The following is an 18,030-nucleotide window of genomic DNA, read 5'->3' as shown; positions in this document are numbered from 1 at the left end:
AAAGGTCTAGATAAAACACGTAGAGATGGCAAAGAACGTCAGTCGGCTCCAAAGGGACAAATGCAAGCGGAAGATGCTTCATTTGGTTAAAAATTGCCTGCAATGACAGTAAGAGGAATAGTGTATGGAAAAGGAAAGCTAGGCATGGCTTGGATGACAACAGATGAGGTTCATAAAAGTGGTTTATCTTTTTTGTCTGCGTAAATGAACAATTTCACGATTGACTACAGTGTTCTGCCGAGTGGGAAGACTAAACTCAGCAACTATCCGCTACACAGCAATCACGAGTTTTTGACTGACTCGCAACGAACGAGGAAAGACAAGCAAAATACTGGTGTAAACCTACTCATAACTCTAGGCATACGTCTCGTAAAAAATTGTTGGATATCTTATGAAAAAGAAGTAAGGGTCAGGACTACCACAACATAAAGGAGGATTTCTACCAAATTTACTTGCTGCACCGGGAGTAGTTGGTTCACTCTCTGGTGGCGTTGTTGCCATTGCAAAATGTAATCACGACAAAACAAAAGAACGATGTAGTACTGGAAGAACAGAAGGGACACAACCATGCAATAGAGAATGAGGGAGCTACAAAGCTCGACCAAATTTTAACCTAGCAAAGTTGGCAAAACAGTTGAAAATCAGCCACTTTCGTGGTATTTGCATGATCGGTGAACTAACCAGTCAACCAAAAAGTGTTGTGTGTGGAGCGGTAAGTTTAGATACTTCTGTTAACGTTGACAAACACTTGGCGCGTTACCACAAAGACAACGAGAAGAAGTTTGTCTTCGATTTATTTGGTGCTAACACCAAGACAATTGGTTGACGACCTAGGTCAACATGAACTATACTACTATGTCGGGAGAGTATTTAACTTTGATGAAGGTCTTCCTACAGTATGTAAGAGAAAGAAAAGTAAATTTGTCAAAAAAAATTGTAGCCGCTAGAGAGGTAGTGAATGTTCGTGAAGAAACCACCAACGAACTACAGAAACCTTGGGAAATTTTTTTAAAAGAAGTAGTGTCATCCAACTTTTCATATACGATTGATGGCTAACTGACGTAATAGAAATGGACTCTGGTACTCTGAAATCCATTTCAAAAATTAACAAAAGACCCAAATGTTTATTGACTGTCATCAATGTCTTCTCAAATTTTGCATCGGCCATCGCATGTAACGACAAATATGTGGCGGATGCCTTCGGAAAAAAATGTGCAGACAGAAACGGTAAAAATTTTTACAACAAACAATTTTGAAAAGTGGCGAAGAAACGTGATATCAACCGGTACTGAACATTTTGAGAGACGAATGCATCTTTTGTCGAAGGATTTAATGGAACACCAATGGAAGAAAATGTGCAAAGAGTTTCCTGTTCAGGGTAACTACAAATCAATTGAACTGGTTGAAAAGTTGGTTGATGAGTACAATAACTGGATGCTTTCAACGGTAAAGATGGAGCGAACAGATGTAACCAAAGAAGATGAGAAGGAACTACTGAAGGCAGTTCATGTTGAAGATGCCAAGCCTAAATGTAAGGTGAGGAATAAAGTGAGAATCAGCAAATTTAAAAATTTTGCAAAAGAGCTACAAAGTCAACTAGTCAACAAAATTTCTTATCTTTGATCGAGCTGTTTTCTCTAAGCCAGTTTCATACAAGCTGAATACCTTGGAGGGGAAGGAGGGAAAGAAACTTTTAATGAACATCAGCTACAGAAGATGAAGTTTCCACACGTATAGCCTGTTGAGAAACTCTTGAGGAAGAAGGATGACAAAGTGTATGTGAAATTCCTGGGTTTTTTATGACTAAACAAAAGTTGGGTGTGAACAGAATATTTATTCTATAGAAGATTTTTTCTAAGTAAATGAAAGGCCTGGTACTTACGGCAATAAAGATGAAGCCAACAGATGTAACCAAAGAAAATGAGAAGGAACTACTGAAGGCAGTTCATGTTGAAGATGCCAAGCCTAAATGTAAGGTGAGCAATAAAGTGAGAATCAGCAAATTTAAAAATTTGAAGCGTCCTAGTTTCTTCAGATCACAGCGATATAACGTCCAGGTTTCGCAACCATGTAGCATGGTGGAAATGACTACAGCTTTGTACACCATCAGTTTGGTGTACAGTGATAGGTCTTTATTCAGGAAGACATGCTTTGTAAGACGTCCAAATGCTACATGGACAGCACGTAATCTGTACAGTGAAGTGAGCACAGGTAAAAGGCCACGAGGTGCCCCTCTGAAACGTTATAAGGATCAGTACAAGAAAAATCTTAAAAACTTGAACATCGATCCGAGTAACTGGTCCACAATAGCAGAAGACCGAAGTCGCTGGCGCTCAGTTACCTCAAATGCTCTTCAAATCTTTGAGCTGGAATGTCGAAGAATGGAGGATGACAAACGCCGGAGACGTAAACTCCTCCAGGCTCAGCCACGTTCTCCACCTTCCAACAGCTGTAATGTCTGTGGCCGCCTGTTCCACGCTAGGATTGGATTGCTAAGCCATCAACGACACTTCCACGCCTGAACCGTGACAAAGGAAATCTCAGGAGAGAAATGAAGACTCGGATACGAGTATCAGCCGACGACGAGGACGATGAACTTTTCAAGATTATGATTGGGAGAGAACTGCCATTGATGTTCAAAGAGAAAAAAAAAAACAGTAGAAAAAGCTCAGCAGCCAATGATGATGATGAAGCTCGAAGTATGAAGAAGGATACAGCTTGACTATTTTTCCTCCATTAATGTGGTTTTCCTCATTTCTGTGAAAATTTCTATTTTTGGTAAAAAAAATCGTAATTTCATGCTGTTTTCATGCCAGTTTTGCTCTTTGTCCTCTGATATTGTTGGTTTTGATTCCTCAGGAGGACACAAAACAACTGTTTTAATCAATGCCAAGACGAATAACTGCTTGCATAAAGGCCAGATATGGACCAACGCATTATTCACTAGCCCAGTTTTTGGGCCTCTTTCTCTTTAAAAATTGTAGTCATTTGTTTGCCTGTATTTGTCCATGTGTCTACTAATTTCCGTCCTATGGGATTAATTCCTTCGTAAACCTTCCTTTTTGTTTTTAGTTTCTTAGTATATATTGAACAAATTAACTTATTTTCAGTCATAGACGGGCACTGCTACGGCATGTGTAGTTCTATCACTACTGTATACTTAAACAAGGTGGGAAATGGATCTTGAACCACTGAGTTGTTACAAAACAGCTGAAGGAAATCTCTATGAAGTCAGCACTTGCTTTTAATAGTCTGCTAGAAAGACAATTGTAGCAACGTTCGTTAAGACCAGGAAAACGGATAGATATGCATAAGTTGGCTGAAACAATAGTACAAGTAGTTTCAGAACTGACGCCACCTTCCGGAAAATTCATTAATTTTATTACATATGTAATGAACTGGTGCTACACTATATTATGGTGCTAGCAGCATGTGTGTTCATAAAGCACAGTCGAGTAGTAGTATTCTTTCATAGTCTGCGAGTGGAGACAAATAATTATTGAACATTAAAGGACATTAGAGATTGTTATGAAGTTAATGTACTGCAGCATGGGGATTTCTTATGCCCACAAAAGCATTTACTCATAACAACAAAATATACCAAGGAATGCAGTTCCTACAAGTCAGCCATAATGCAACAAAGAGCAGATTCTAGAAGTAGTATAGCATGAGATAAGGGAATAGGCCTTTATTCAGTATGACTGGAAGAACATTTGTGAATGGAGAAATAGCCATATGATTATGATCGACGATTAACAAGAAATATGTAGCATAAAAGACGTGCTTTCAGTTGGATGTATCGAATAATTATGTGAAGAACAGCGAAAAATAAATTAGTATGTGGCTAGGAGGAGGATAAAATATAATGTACACTGTAACCTCATGTTCAGTCTCTGCAGTGTCACTGAATTGGAAAAATAATAGTAGTACACACTAAATTACATACATGTTTAAAAGTACAAGAAAGGCGTTTAAAAGTTTGTAATTATCTAATTATTTTAATTCCATTATTCACATACAGTAATGATCAGAATCTTATGAAGAAAGAACTTTGATTTGTATTTGGAAACATTGTTGTTGCTAGAGATTGCATTTCTGTGGGTAAATATTATAGATGTGTCCTCCAACACTTCTTTGGGAGACAGTTGTATTTCCGAGATGCATCTTATGTGTTACTTATTTAGTCTTTTCTGCATTAATTTCTTAAGTTTAGTTCTCTCCAGATTTAACTACTTCACAGTTGTTCTTGATGAGTACTCTGTTTGCTAGTAATAGTATTCCTTCTTTTTTCTCTGCTTTAGTGTAATATGTCTCCTTATGTAGAGGATTAATTACAATGTGCTAAATTCAGTTCAAAATTCGCATTCATTGTTACAGTATTGTGATTTTGCAGTATTTATACTCATAGGAGATCCTGTTTTATGTTGATAGCACCCTGACGGGAAGTGGCAAAGAGACATTTTCCGGATTCCATATGACCAAGGAAATCATGAAGTAAAATTCCAGTTCTTCGGAAAAGGTACTAAGGTTTACAACCTTGGAAGGTGCCTTAACCTTGGTATGTACTTTCCATCTCATTACATGATTTTGAACATTTCTTTCAAAACATGTGTTAACTGCAATTATCTACTGGTCCTACAGTTTGGAAAATTCTTTGGAACAGCGATACGAAAATAAATTGATATCATGTTGCTGCCAGACTGGTTCAAGCCTTTCTACTTGGCACCACTTTGATGGCTTGTTATGTAGTCTAAGAGGCATCCCATTACTGACCTTTCCAGATCAGACGTATGTGAGGTGGTCGCTGGGAACCGAACACTTGGCCTCCACAGTACTGGCCACCAACGCATGGGTTCTCATAGTTTTTCCCTTTGCACTCACCTTCTGAAACAAAAATTCTTTTGTCCCCCTCCCGCCCCATTTTTCTTTCCTTCTTCAACACTTCTTATACTTGGCACAAAAATATCCCATGATATCCACTTAGTTCTGTCTATTGTAACTATCAGTTACAATAATAATAATAACAATAATAGTAATTACTATTACTATTATTATTATTATTATTATAACAGTACAGATTAATAGAGAATCTGCTTCGATCATATCAAATATAAATATTTTTGAAATTATCATACATTTCTATTATTCAAAGGAACTGAAAGCTAAGAAACCTTTTTTAAAAAAACTTAGTTCACAAATAAGTTAGTTGTTTACAGTTTGTTTCCATTTATCCATTTATATGGACTTTAATTCATTACGAATTCTTTCGTATTTGAAAGATATCAATGTGCAAATGCGATAGAACAATAATCAAAATTTTAATACCCATTTAGAAACTGTTTTATTCAGACTGATCATCTGGAAAGAAAATAAAAAAGTGCACAAATACACATGGTTCAAAATTTGGATAATTTTGACATGTGCACTTTTAGTGTGATGTGGCGCTTGAATTTGTGAATAAAGCAGGTCCAGTATTCTTTGGATGTCTGAAACAGTGACTTGTAAGCCCCTTTACATCTGCAGCTGAGACCGAAATTCCGTCTTCATTAATATCAACGTGGAAAATGTTGAATCTCACAAGCAAGTCGACAAGAAGGGCTTTCACACGTCCAATATGCATCTTGCTGAATTTGACATATTCATTCCGAGTCTGCACCCAAAAAGTTTCGAGAGACTTCTATTTAAATTCATTTCGAACAGTTCTATCACTTCAGAATTGCATTAACATCTCCTGTCCCACTGTTCATAAGTGGTCGATCGTATCGAAAGGCTTGTGGGTCGAATCATCCACAAATGAAGAATTCGGAAATATATCATGGAATTGCTGAGTAAGGCCACAACCATACCCTACACTAATGGTACTAATTTTCCCTACATCGGCACTATTTTCCTCCGCAAACTCATAGAGACAAGAAAACATCTTGCAGTTACTGTTCTCAATACGGGTTTTCCAAAGTACAAGTTTTTCTTCAACGCAAGCACTTTCGCCCTTCGAAAGATGTTATGAATCTTGCGGCGCTGAAGTGATACACTATGGGATCAAAGGTATCCGGACACCCCCTAAAACATACGTTTTTCGTATTAGGTGCATTGTGCTGCCAGCTACCGCCAGGTACTCCATATCAGCGAGCTCAGTAGTCATTAGACATCGTGAGAGAGCAGAGTTGGGCGCTACACGGAACTCACAGATTTCGAACGTGTCAGGTTATTGGGTGTCACTTGTGTCATACGTCTGAACGTGAGATTTCCACACTCCTAAATATCTCTAGGTCCACCGTTTCCGATACTATAGTGAAGTGGAAATTTGAAAGGACACATACAGCACAAAATCGTACAGGCCGATCTCGTCTGTTGACTGACAGAGACCGCCGACAGTTGAAGAGGGTCGTAATGTGTATCCAGACCAACACACAGTAATTCCAAACTGCATCAGAATCCACTGCATGTACTATGGCAGTTAGGCGGGAGGTGAGAAAACTAGGATTTCACGGTCGAACGGCTGCTCATAAGCCACACATCACGCCGGTAAATGCCTCGCTCTGTGAAAGGATCATTTAACATTGTACGATTGAACAGTGGTAAAATGTTGTGTGAAGTGACGAATCACGGTACACTATATGGCGATCCGATGGCAGGGTGTGGGTATGCCCGGTGAACGTCATCTGCCAGCGTTTCTAGTGCCTATAGTAAACTTCGGAGGCGGAGGTGTTATGGTGTGGTCGTGTTTTTCATGGAGGGGGCTTGCTCGCCTTGTTGTTTTGCGTGACACTGTCACTCCATGGGCCTACATTAATGTTTTAAGCACCTTGTGGCTTCCCAATGTTGAAGAGCAATTCGGGGATGGCGACTGCATTTTTCAATACGATCGAGCACCTGATCATAATGCACGACCTTTGGTGGATTGTTTACACGTCAATAACATCCCTGTAATGGTCTGGCCTGCACAGAGTCCTGGGCTGAATGTTATACAACACCTTTGGGATGGTTTGGAATGCCGACTTCGAGCCAGACCTCACCGACCGACATCGGTACCTCTCCTCAGTGCAGCACTCCGTGAAGAATGGGCTGCCGTTCCCCAAGAAAGCTTGCAGCTTCTGATTGAACGTATGCCTGCGAGAGTGGAAGCTGTCATCAAGGATAAGGGTGGGCCAAACCCATATTGGATTCCAGCATTGTCGACGTAGGGCGCCACGATCTTAAAAATCGGCATTTTTGATAACATAGTGTCCCTAGAGAAAATTCGGCTTCTCAAGACGTCGGTCAAGTAGTATAACATTACAATCCATTTGTCATTCTAAAACACAGTTGTGAGTGTAGGATTGCTGTTCAGTAGGAAAAAGTCACCCTTGAGCTCCAGAACGCGACGAATCATTTTACCACGTGACAGCCGAGCTAGCTCAGAGTGCAGTAGAAGCGGTGCATGTGTACAACCCATCTCCTCGCAAAGAATGGAAAACAGCTACTGTTTAAACCTTGTAGTTTTACAAAATTTGCAACACTGACAGTGTTGTTGAGCACTTTATTGACTTGTATTACTTCAGAAGCCAATGCTTTCTGGTGTGAATTTTACTGAAGCTAAAACAGCACATCCCCTTGCTACGAACCGCTTTCTTCGAGGGTTGCCCAGAAAATAATGAAGCGCATATTTTTCTTTTTCTTTATTGAACACATTGAGAATTGCACACGCGGAAGACCGTTGTTTGATGTATACACACGGTTTTTCCTCACAATCTCCATCCCGTTCTGTGGCCTTCCTCCAGCACTAAAAAGGACGTGTATGCGTTGTCGGTAAAAGTCCTTGTCCTGGTGGCGGAGTCAGTGCTTCACTGTGTGAATCACCTCCTCATCGTCCTCAAAATGTCTTCCACGAGTGGTGTCCTTAATGGCCCAAACAAGTGGAAGTCCGAGTTGGCTAGGTCAGGTGTGCCAGGTGTGACAGTCATGGATGGTCTCCCCTACCGCTTGAAATCGTGGAACTCCGGCGAATCGCCCTCTGGTCACCTCAAGCTTCGTGGCCAGCGACTCACTGTACTTCTGTCGACAGCAGATGCTCCATAAGCTTTGTATAAGCGTTTGTGAATATTCCCCACAAGTTCTTCCTCTGCAGTGAAGAATTCAGTGACGGCACGTTGTTTGTAACGTACATCACCTGCGGACGTCATTTTGAAACTGTCCTAGAATCACGATGTCTTAGGACTTTAATAGGAACCGGTACCTGTTTTTCAGGGCAAGTGATGAAAACTTCGCCCGCTCACTCAGGGGACTTCAGATGATGGATACGTAACGTTTCGCATTCGTAGCATTGTTTTCGGCTGAGGAAATAATGCGGTGCATTAGTTTCTGGGCAACCATCGTAGTTCCGGTAAATGCTGCCGCCCCATTGGTACATGTACGAATATAATTTGTCCAAGACAGATTGCAGCCAACAAAAAGGAATGGACGAAAAAGAAATAGTTTCGCCTGTAGCGCTCCCTCCCAGAGCTTTGAAAAATAGAAAGTTCTATAGCATTTCATTTTCGTAACAGAAGCTTACAATAGTAAGAAGCTGGGAAAGGTTTTCCATATCAGTACTGTCATGAAGTTGCGGGGCGAAATTTGGGATTTCATGATGACGCTGCAGCAACTGATTTGTCATATCAGAGGCTGCTGTATCAAGACAATGATCACGATATTATCTGACTGTGGTATCAACTTCAGACTCTCGTCTAACCTTTCTCCTTGCATTTAGATGGCTGTGGGAAGAATTAATTTCTCCCCAATTATGTGTGGTGATTTGGATTTTGCAGTCAAGTGGGATACCTAGATATATGTTCATAGGACTTGAATTGGAATTGGTACCTCTTTTTTTGAGGAATACGACGTTTCCTTTTGGTTGTTGCTCATGACGCTCAAAAAATTCGATGGGTTTACTTACATGCTCTGGATATTTTGTCTGCGGATATCTCTTTAACCTCATAGGATTCAGGCTATCGTTGACTAATCTCTCCAAGCGAAGAACACATTGTGGTACTGGAAATGAGCGTTTGGCGTCATTGGTCGGGAGGCCCCTTGCGAGGCAGGTCCGGCCGCCTTGGTGCAGCTCTTACTACATTCGACGCCACATTGGGCGACCTGCGCGCCGTATGAGGATGAAATTATGATGAAGACAACACCCGATCCTTGAGCGCAGAAAATTCCCGACTCAGCTGGGAATCGAACCCGAGCACGTAGGACGGATCTCCGTTACGCTGACCACTCAGCTATCAGACAACACGTTGTGGTCATACCTCACTACTCAAAAGAAGAATGGTAAAGGTTACTGTTACATAATCAACTTGATATTTGCACATTTGGTTTTGCATGTATACTTAGCATTCTGATAGGAACAGATAAAGATAAAAAAGAGGAATGTACTTTGATTAAACTGGAACCTTCTCCCTTGTCAGAATTGCATACTTTCGAATCACTTCCAAGCGATCTCTTGCTACCACTGCAATGGTGGAATTTGTATCGCTTTGTTAACTACTTCCTGCACTAGAATCAAATTTTTGTAGGCATTCCTGCACAGCTGTTCAGCTGATCAGTTCTTGTGAAACAAGACAGCAAATTAACGATTGGTGAGCTTCCTATCCTGGTTGATGAGAATCGAGCAACAACCTGCAGTTATTTCCTGAAGATGCTGTGATGTACAGGAAGGTGTCGAAGTTGAGTGACGAGTTAGACAAAGTTTCTAGTTAGTGTGATGAATGGCAGCTGGTTCTAAATATAGAAAAATATAAGTTAATTCGGATGAGTAGAAAAAACAAACCTTTAATGCTCAGATACAGAATTAATAGTGCCCTTCCTGACACAGTGACGTTGTGTAAATATGTGGGTTCAACGTTACAAAGTGATACGAAATGGAACGAGCACGTGAGAATTGTGGTAGGTCACATGGACAGAAAATGCAGTGCTCGAAGTGTACTGTGATTTGGCGAACAAATTATTACTGAAAATTTAAAAACCGCCACTCATGACCTTCCAAAAATTATACCATTTGAGGTAATTAACGTACATTTTAATCTGACCAATGGAATGTATGTGATAGGGACCCATGTCATTGAGAAACTAACATTATGGCATCATTTAAGACCAATGACGGGTTTGGTTCACCAATAATTAATGAGCCACATCATCCTTTAGTTGTTCCAATCCACGAGAAAATTAAGAACTTGGAAGTAACCATATCTATGGAAATGACAATTTGAGTGACTTCAATGGCATCAGTATGAAAGTCGTTTTAGAAATGAAGTAATAAAATTTCTTTCTCTATAAATGAACAAGTTACAAAACTACTATTTCTACTCATTCCCCGTGAGCTAGAGGACTAAAAATAATCTTCACTGAAAATATTCCTAACACTGGTGTGGAGGTCAACATTCACATTTGTAATGGTTAGGTTCGTCGCCTTCGTGTCCTGTTGTAAATGAGTTTCAGAATTTTTCAAGCTGGTGGGACAGGATATCCAACGTACACTCCTGGAAATTGAAATACGAACACCGTGAATTCATTGTCCCAGGAAGGGGAAACTTTATTGACACATTCCTGGGGTCAGATACATCACATGATCACACTGACAGAACCACAGGCACATAGACACAGGCAACAGAGCATGCACAATGTCGGCACTAGTACAGTGTATATCCACCTTTCGCAGCAATGCAGGCTGCTATTCTCCCATGGAGACGATCGTAGAGATGCTGGATGTAGTCCTGTGGAACGGCTTGCCATGCCATTTCCACCTGGCGCCTCAGTTGGACCAGCGTTCGTGCTGGACGTGCAGACGGCGTGAGACGACGCTTCATCCAGTCCCAAACATGCTCAATGGGGGACAGATCCGGAGATCTTGCTGGCCAGGGTAGTTGACTTACACCTTCTAGAGCACGTTGGGTGGCACGAGATACATGCGGACGTGCCTTGTCCTGTTGGAACAGCACGTTCCCTTGCCGGTCTAGGAATGGTAGAACGATGGGTTCGATGACGGTTTGGATGTACCGTGCACTATTCAGTGTCCTCTCGACGATCACCAGTGGTGTACGGCCAGTGTAGGAGATCGCTCCCCACACCATGATGCCGGGTGTTGGCCCTGTGTGCCTCGGTCGTATGCAGTCCTGATTGTGGCGCTCACCTGCACGGCGCCAAACACGCATACGACCATCATTGGCACCAAGGCAGAAGCGACTGTCATCGCTGAAGACGACACGTCTCCATTCGTCCCTCCATTCACGCCTGTCGCGACACCACTGGAGGCGGGCTGCACGATGTTGGGGAGTGAGCGGAAGACGGCCTAACGGTGTGCGGGACAGTAGCCCAGCTTCATGGAGACGGTTGCGAATGGTCCTCGCCGATACCCCAGGAGCAACAGTGTCCCTAATTTGCTGGGAAGTGGCGGAGCGGTCCCCTACGGCACCTCGTAGGATCCTACGGTCTTGGCGTGCTTCCGTGCGTCACTGCGGTCCGGTCCCAGGTCGACGGGCACGTGCACCTTCCGCCGACCACTGGCGACAACATCGATGTACTGTGGAGACCTCACGCCCCACGTGTTGAGCAATTCGGCGGTACGTCCACCCGGCCTCCCGCATGCCCACTATACGCCCTCGCTCAAAGTCCGTCAACTGCACATACGGTTCACATCCACGCTGTCGCGGCATGCTACCAGTGTTAAAGACTGCGATGGAGCTCCGTATGGCACGGCAAACTGGCTGACACTGACGGCGGCGGTGCACAAATGCTGCGCAGCTAGCGCCATTCGATGGCCAACACCAAGTTCCTGGTGTGTCCGCTGTGCCGTTTTGTGATCATTGCTTGTACAGCCCTCTCGCAGTGTCCGGAGCAAGTATGGTGGGTCTGACACACCGGTGTCAATGTGTTCTTTTTTCCATTTCCAGGAGTGTATTATTAACAGTTGAATGAAACTGAGAACTATGTAGCAAACTTTTTGACTTCGTGTCCATAAGAAAAGGAAATAATATTTTGTCTAGTATGGAGCATGCTTTTATGTTTTCATCAGTTTTGTTATGTTTGAGTTCGTGCCATGTCGATGAATTAGGTATGGAAGATCATATACTCATGAATGATAAAGTGAAAAGTAAAAAAAAAAAAAAAAAAACAGAAGTGATTGGACATGCTTGGTGAATTTTTAGGTTTTTAAAGAAATTACAGGGGTATGTAATCTAACAGTAAGCTTCCCTTGGAGTTAAAGTGCAAACGGGGCTCGTCTTCGATGGAGTGATCGAAATGATGCAATGTTAAGATAAAAGAGGCATTACCAAAAGAAGATAAAATTATAGTAGAAAACACGAAAATTTGTGTGCCTGTTGTCAAACACTATCCTTAATATCAACTTTAACTGAAACAAGGAAGGCTTAAAAATTCGAAAATTCCCGTGCCTTTCACTGAAGAACAAGATGTACAGAGTACAAAATTGAGTTACAAGAGATATTTTCAGTTAATGTCACAATTACCTATAATTCTACACAGTTCCACGTGATCTACTTTATGTTCGTTGCGTTTCAGACAAATCGTAAAAACAATCAACTCGTTGGCTTTGCATTGTCTGATCATCTCACGCTATAGAGTATCCACGTGAAAACTGAAAAAAATGAATTTTTTCCACAAGAGATGTGAAACTTAGGTCCCTCAAACAAGTATCTGAAGGCTTACGACACATTTCGTGATTTTAAACGTGTTACACATCTGTAAGGCAATGTTAACGTAAACCTGTTGTTTCATAGAAAAGTACCCCATTTATGTGATCAACATGTCAGGTAAGAATTTGTTTTTTATTTTAATCAACAGTCTTCTGGCAGGTTTGCTGCGGCCCACCACGAATTTCTCTCCTATGGAAACCCCCTTATCTCAGAGTAGGACTTGCAACCCATGTCCTCAATTATTTGCTGTTTGTATTCCAGTCTCTCTCTTTCTCTACAGATTTTACGACCTACAGCTCTCTCTACTGCTATGGAAGGCATTCCGTGATGTCTTAACAAATGTCCCACTCTGTCCCTTCTTTTTGTTAATGTTTTCCATATACTCCTTTCCTCTCCGATTCTGCAGAGAACCTTCGCATTTATTAGCTTACCTGTACACCTAATTTTCAACTCACTTCTGTAGTGACACATCCTAAATGCTTCGTTTCTCCTCTGTTCCGGTTTTCCCACAGTCCATGTTTCACTACCATACAACGCGGTGCTCCAAACGTACTTTCTCAGAGATTTATTCCACATATTATGGCTTATGTTTGATGCTGCTAGACTTCCCTTGGCCTGGAAAGCCCTCTTTACCAGTACTATTCTGCTTTTTATATTCTCATTGCTCGTCTATCATTGTTTATTTTGCTGCCTAGGTAGCAGAATTACTTAACTTCATCTATTTCACGGCCAGCAATCCTGGTGTTCAATTTCTTGCTGTTGTCATTTCTGCTACTTCTCGTTAGTTACATCTTACTTCGATTTACTCTCAATCCATATTCGGTACTCATTAGACTGTATATTCCATTGAGCAGATCCTGTAATTCCAGTCTATATCAATGTCATCAGTGAATCTTATCGTTGGTATCCTTTCACCGAGAATTTTAATTCCACTCTTGAACCTTCCTTATATTTCCATCATTGCTTCTTGCACGTGTAAACTTAACACTAGGAGCGAAGGACTACAGCCCTGTCTTACACCCTTTTTAATTCTAGCAGTTCATTCTTGGTATTCAACGATTACTACTCCGTCTTGGCTCTTGAAGTTGTTGTACATCACCGGTCACTCCCTGTAGCTTACCCCTGTTTTCCTCAGAATTTCGAACATCTAGCACCATTTTACATTGTCGAACACTTTTTCCAGGTCGAGAAATCCTATAAACTTGTTCTGACTTTTCTTACTCTCGTTTCCATTATCAACCACAGCGGCTAGAACGACCTCCCGGATGCTTTTACCTTTCCTTACGCCAAACTGATCGTCACTAACATATCAAATTTTTTCGTTTTTCTATATATTATTATTGTCAGCAACTTGGATGTATGAGCTGTTATGCTGATTATCCGATAATTGCCGTACTTGTCAGCTCTTGCAGTCTTTGGAATTGTGTGGATGATATTTTCCAGATAGTCAGACGGTACATCGTCAGACTTATAGACTCTACACACGTATGTGAATAGTCGTTTGGCTGCAACTTTGCCCAATAATTTTAGAAATTCTGAGGAAATGTTATCTATCATTTCTGTCTTATTTGATCGCAAGTCTTCCAAAGCTCTTTTAAATTCCCATTTTTTTTAATACTGCATTTCTTATCTCTTCTATACCGGCTCCTGTTTCTTCTTCTATAACATTAGATAAGTTTCCCCCCTCAGAGAGGTCTTCAGTGTACTCTTTCCACCTATCCACTCTCTTCTGTGCATTTAAGAGTGGAGTTCGCATTGCAATCTTAATGTTACCGCCCTTGCTTTAATATGACCGCAGGTTGTTTTGACTTTCCTATATGCTGATTCAGTGCTTCCAACACTCATTCCTTTTCGATTGCTTCACTTTTTCGAGTAGTCATTCCGTCTTAGCTTCCTTGCTCTTCCCTTTCATCTCATTCCTCAGTGACTCGTAGTTTTGTATATCTTAATTACCCTTAACATTTTTGTACTACCTTCTTTCATCGAACAACTGAAGTACTTCATCTGTTAGCCATGGTTTCTTAGCTGTTACGTTCATGGTGCTCCTATATTTGCTTCCAACTTCTGTGATTACCCTTTTTAGAGATGTCCATTCCTCTTCTACTGTACTGCCTATCGAGCTACTTCCTACTGCCGTGTCTATAGCCTCAGATAACTTCAAACGTATCTCGTCGTTCCTTAGTACCTCCATACCCTACTTCTTTGAGCACTGATTCTTCCTGACTAGTCTCTTAAACTTCAGCCTACTGTTGATCACCAGTACATTGTGATCTGAATCCATATCTGCTCCTGGGTACACCTTACAATCCGGTACCTGGTTTTAGAACCTCTGTCTGACTATGATATAATCAAACTGAACGTTTTCCTGTATCTCCCAGCATTTTTCAAGTATACCTCCTGCTCTTGTGATTCTTCATCGGAATATTCCCTACAACTAGCTAATATTTGTTACAGAACTGGTTTTTGTCCTCTTTCATTCCTAGTACCTAGCCTATATTCTCCCACAGCCCTATCCTCTACACCTTCCCCTCCAAACATATTCCAGTCTCATGACTATTAGATTTTCATGTTGCTTTACATACTGAATTACCTGTTTAGTATCACCACATACTTTCTTTATCTCTTCATTTTCAGCCTGCGACTTCGGCATGTATATCTGAACTGTCGATGTCAGTGTTACGTTGCTGTAAATTCTAATGAGAACTACCTTATCACTGAACTGTTTACAGTAACACACTCTCTGCGCTACCTTCATGTTCTTAAAAAATTTTACTCTCATTGTATCATTATCTGCTGCTGTTGATATTACCCTACACTCGTCTGACCATAAATCGTTGTCTTCTTTCCATTTCACTTCACTGACCTCTACTATATATAGATCGAAACTTTGCAATGCCGTTTTCCGATTTTCTGATTTCCCTACCAATTTCAAACTTCCGACACTCCACGTTCTGACTCGTAGAACGTTATCCTTTCGTTGTTTATTCAATCTTTTTCTCATGGTTACCTCTCCCTTGACAGAGCCCTCCTGGAGATCCGAATGGAGCACTGTTTCGGAATCATTTGCCAATGGAGAGATCATCATGACACTTCTTCAGTTAGAGGGCACATGTCCTGTGGATACACGTTACGTGTCGTTAATGCAGTGGTTTCCACTGCCTTCTGCATCCTCATGCTGTTGATCATTGCCGATTCTTTCGCCTTTAGTGGCAGTTTCGCGCCCCATGGGCAAGAGAGTGCTCTGAACTTCTGTCTGCTCCTCCTCAGAACACCAAAGACTGCAATGACACTGTGTGCCCCTGTCAGTGATAAAATTCGATATAATTCCAAATGATACCCTCACCTACAAAATTATATACGGCAAGAAAAATTTGACATATGACTCACAACACAGAGTTTCAAACGATATTTTTAAACATTTCATGAAAGTTCATTTTTCTGTATTGTTGCACCTGCAGTAGGCAGTGCAACCTGTAGCCTGTTGATTCTGGACTATTGGTCGTTAGTAGATGTTCTGTAAGACAACATGTAACAACTTCTGTACCACAGATACTGATCACTTTATTTTCCAATGTTCTGGATAATAGATCTTACACTTGCTTGCACCTTGCCCCTAGACGCTGGATCTGGATAAAAATATTCAGAATCTTTAATTTCTTGACAGTTAATATATTTTTGTTGTATTATCCTCCTCCTTATTTTTCATGGATTCCAAGAGTTTCGTGTGTTAACTGTTCGAAAATTTCTTGTAGAGCATTTTATAATATTGATATATAATATATTTTCCACATACACAGAGCGCTCTGGTATTGGTGAGATACAAATTTTTTGATACTTTTTTATCACATTCTTTACTCATATATGAATGTTTATTTTCCGTGCGCCCATGTGAACGATAGTTGTCGATTGATTTCCCCACTTCACAAAGTTTACACTTCTTAGTAATAATCGCTTCGATCTACACAGAAAGTATTTTAAAAATTTATTTTTCTGTGTAAAATCTTCTTTCTTCTTATTTGCTTGAAATTTTAAGATTTTTAAAAAATCGGTTTTTTTCCCAGACGTGATCTAAAAACAGTGAAAAATGCTTGAAAAAATGGCAGTTTTTATGTCCCTTCATGCAACAATGAAAATGGACTTTCATTAGGAAATAGAGCGCTTTGAAAAAATCGCGTTTTTATACCATTTTTGCTTGATCTTTGTTCGATCCGAAATCGGCCTTTAGCTCCTAGTGGGATGGCTGCCACGTCGTATTAAAGGAGGGCATCGAAGCAGTTCAGAAGTGGTCTGCTAGATTTGTTCCCGGTTGATTCGAACAACACAGAAGTATTTCGGAACTCAAGTGGGAATCCGTGAAGGGAAGGCGACTTACGGTTCGACAACGCTAATGAGAAAATTCAGAGTGCCGGCATCTGAAGATGACTGCTGAAGTACTCTACTTCGTCCAGCATACTTTTCACGTAAGGAACACGAATATAAGATAAATTATGGCTCACGGGAAGGCATATAGGTAACCGCTTTTTCCTCGCTATGTTTGCGAGTAGAACGGGAAAGGAAGTAACCAGTAGCGGTACAGAGCACACTCCGCCACGCACCGTAAAATGGCTTGTGGAGTAAGTACGTGGATGTAGTTCACGTAGATGCATCGAATTAACGGGAATCCATGGAAGGAAGACGACGTAATTCTCATGAATAACCTGTTGAGAGATGGTTTTGAAAATCACAATGTCACAAAACCATAATGCTCTCAGTGAAATTAAGCTTTCCGTAGCACAAAATAGTCGTACCTAGACTTCGTCAGCATCACTGTAAATGGCCATGTTGCTAGAAAAATCTTTAATGCAGTGAGTTCATAACGATGTTAAGGCGCAGTATTTGTTTCAAGCATAAGTTTCCCCAGTTAACTTGTGTGTTAGAGAGATTGAAGCAAATCTGCATTGGGTCTACAGTTACAGAAACCTGCTGCTTGTAACGTTTAGTGTGTGTCTAAGAACCCCCAGAAGGAAACTCTACAGCTGTCTACCAAAAGGGAGAAAATTTTTACTACAGAGTCCCGCTGCCTACTGCAGCACAGTTGTGACAGACAATGTAAATTGATAATAAACGAAATTTTATTCTTTCTATGTTAATCTCTAACAATATATACATATATTGTGTTATAATAACCAATTTAAATCTTAGCAGCTTAAGGCAGACTTGAAGCCGGCCCAGAAACATAAATAATTAAGCTCATAGGGCGATAAAACTCGTTTCATCTGATTGATGATCTCTCAAAGAGAGTAAAGAATTCTGGCGAACAGTCATCATCAGCATATCATTGCCTCAGTGGCACACATTTCGTGACAGATCGCTGTTCTGTAAC

At 41.0% G+C, this 18,030-nt stretch overlaps 1 protein-coding gene across 1 annotated transcript in view; it reads left to right on the top strand.

Moving 5' to 3' along the window:
* Positions 1–4,435: 4,435 nt before the first annotated feature.
* The window catches only part of LOC126442674 (phosphatidylinositol phosphatase PTPRQ-like), a 402,005-nt gene continuing 388,410 nt past the window's right edge, over positions 4,436–18,030 (top strand). Inside the window, exon 1 of the mRNA XM_050090726.1 lies at positions 4,436–4,558. The gene's annotated coding sequence lies outside the window, so the exon portion shown is untranslated. The remainder of the gene's footprint in view (positions 4,559–18,030) is intronic.

Source organism: Schistocerca serialis, unplaced genomic scaffold, assembly GCF_023864345.2.
Source record: "Schistocerca serialis cubense isolate TAMUIC-IGC-003099 unplaced genomic scaffold, iqSchSeri2.2 HiC_scaffold_1400, whole genome shotgun sequence".
NCBI classification, from domain to species: Eukaryota; Metazoa; Arthropoda; class Insecta; order Orthoptera; family Acrididae; genus Schistocerca; species Schistocerca serialis.
Note: the sequence above shows the minus strand (reverse complement) of the source record. Positions and strands in the feature narration are given on the sequence as shown.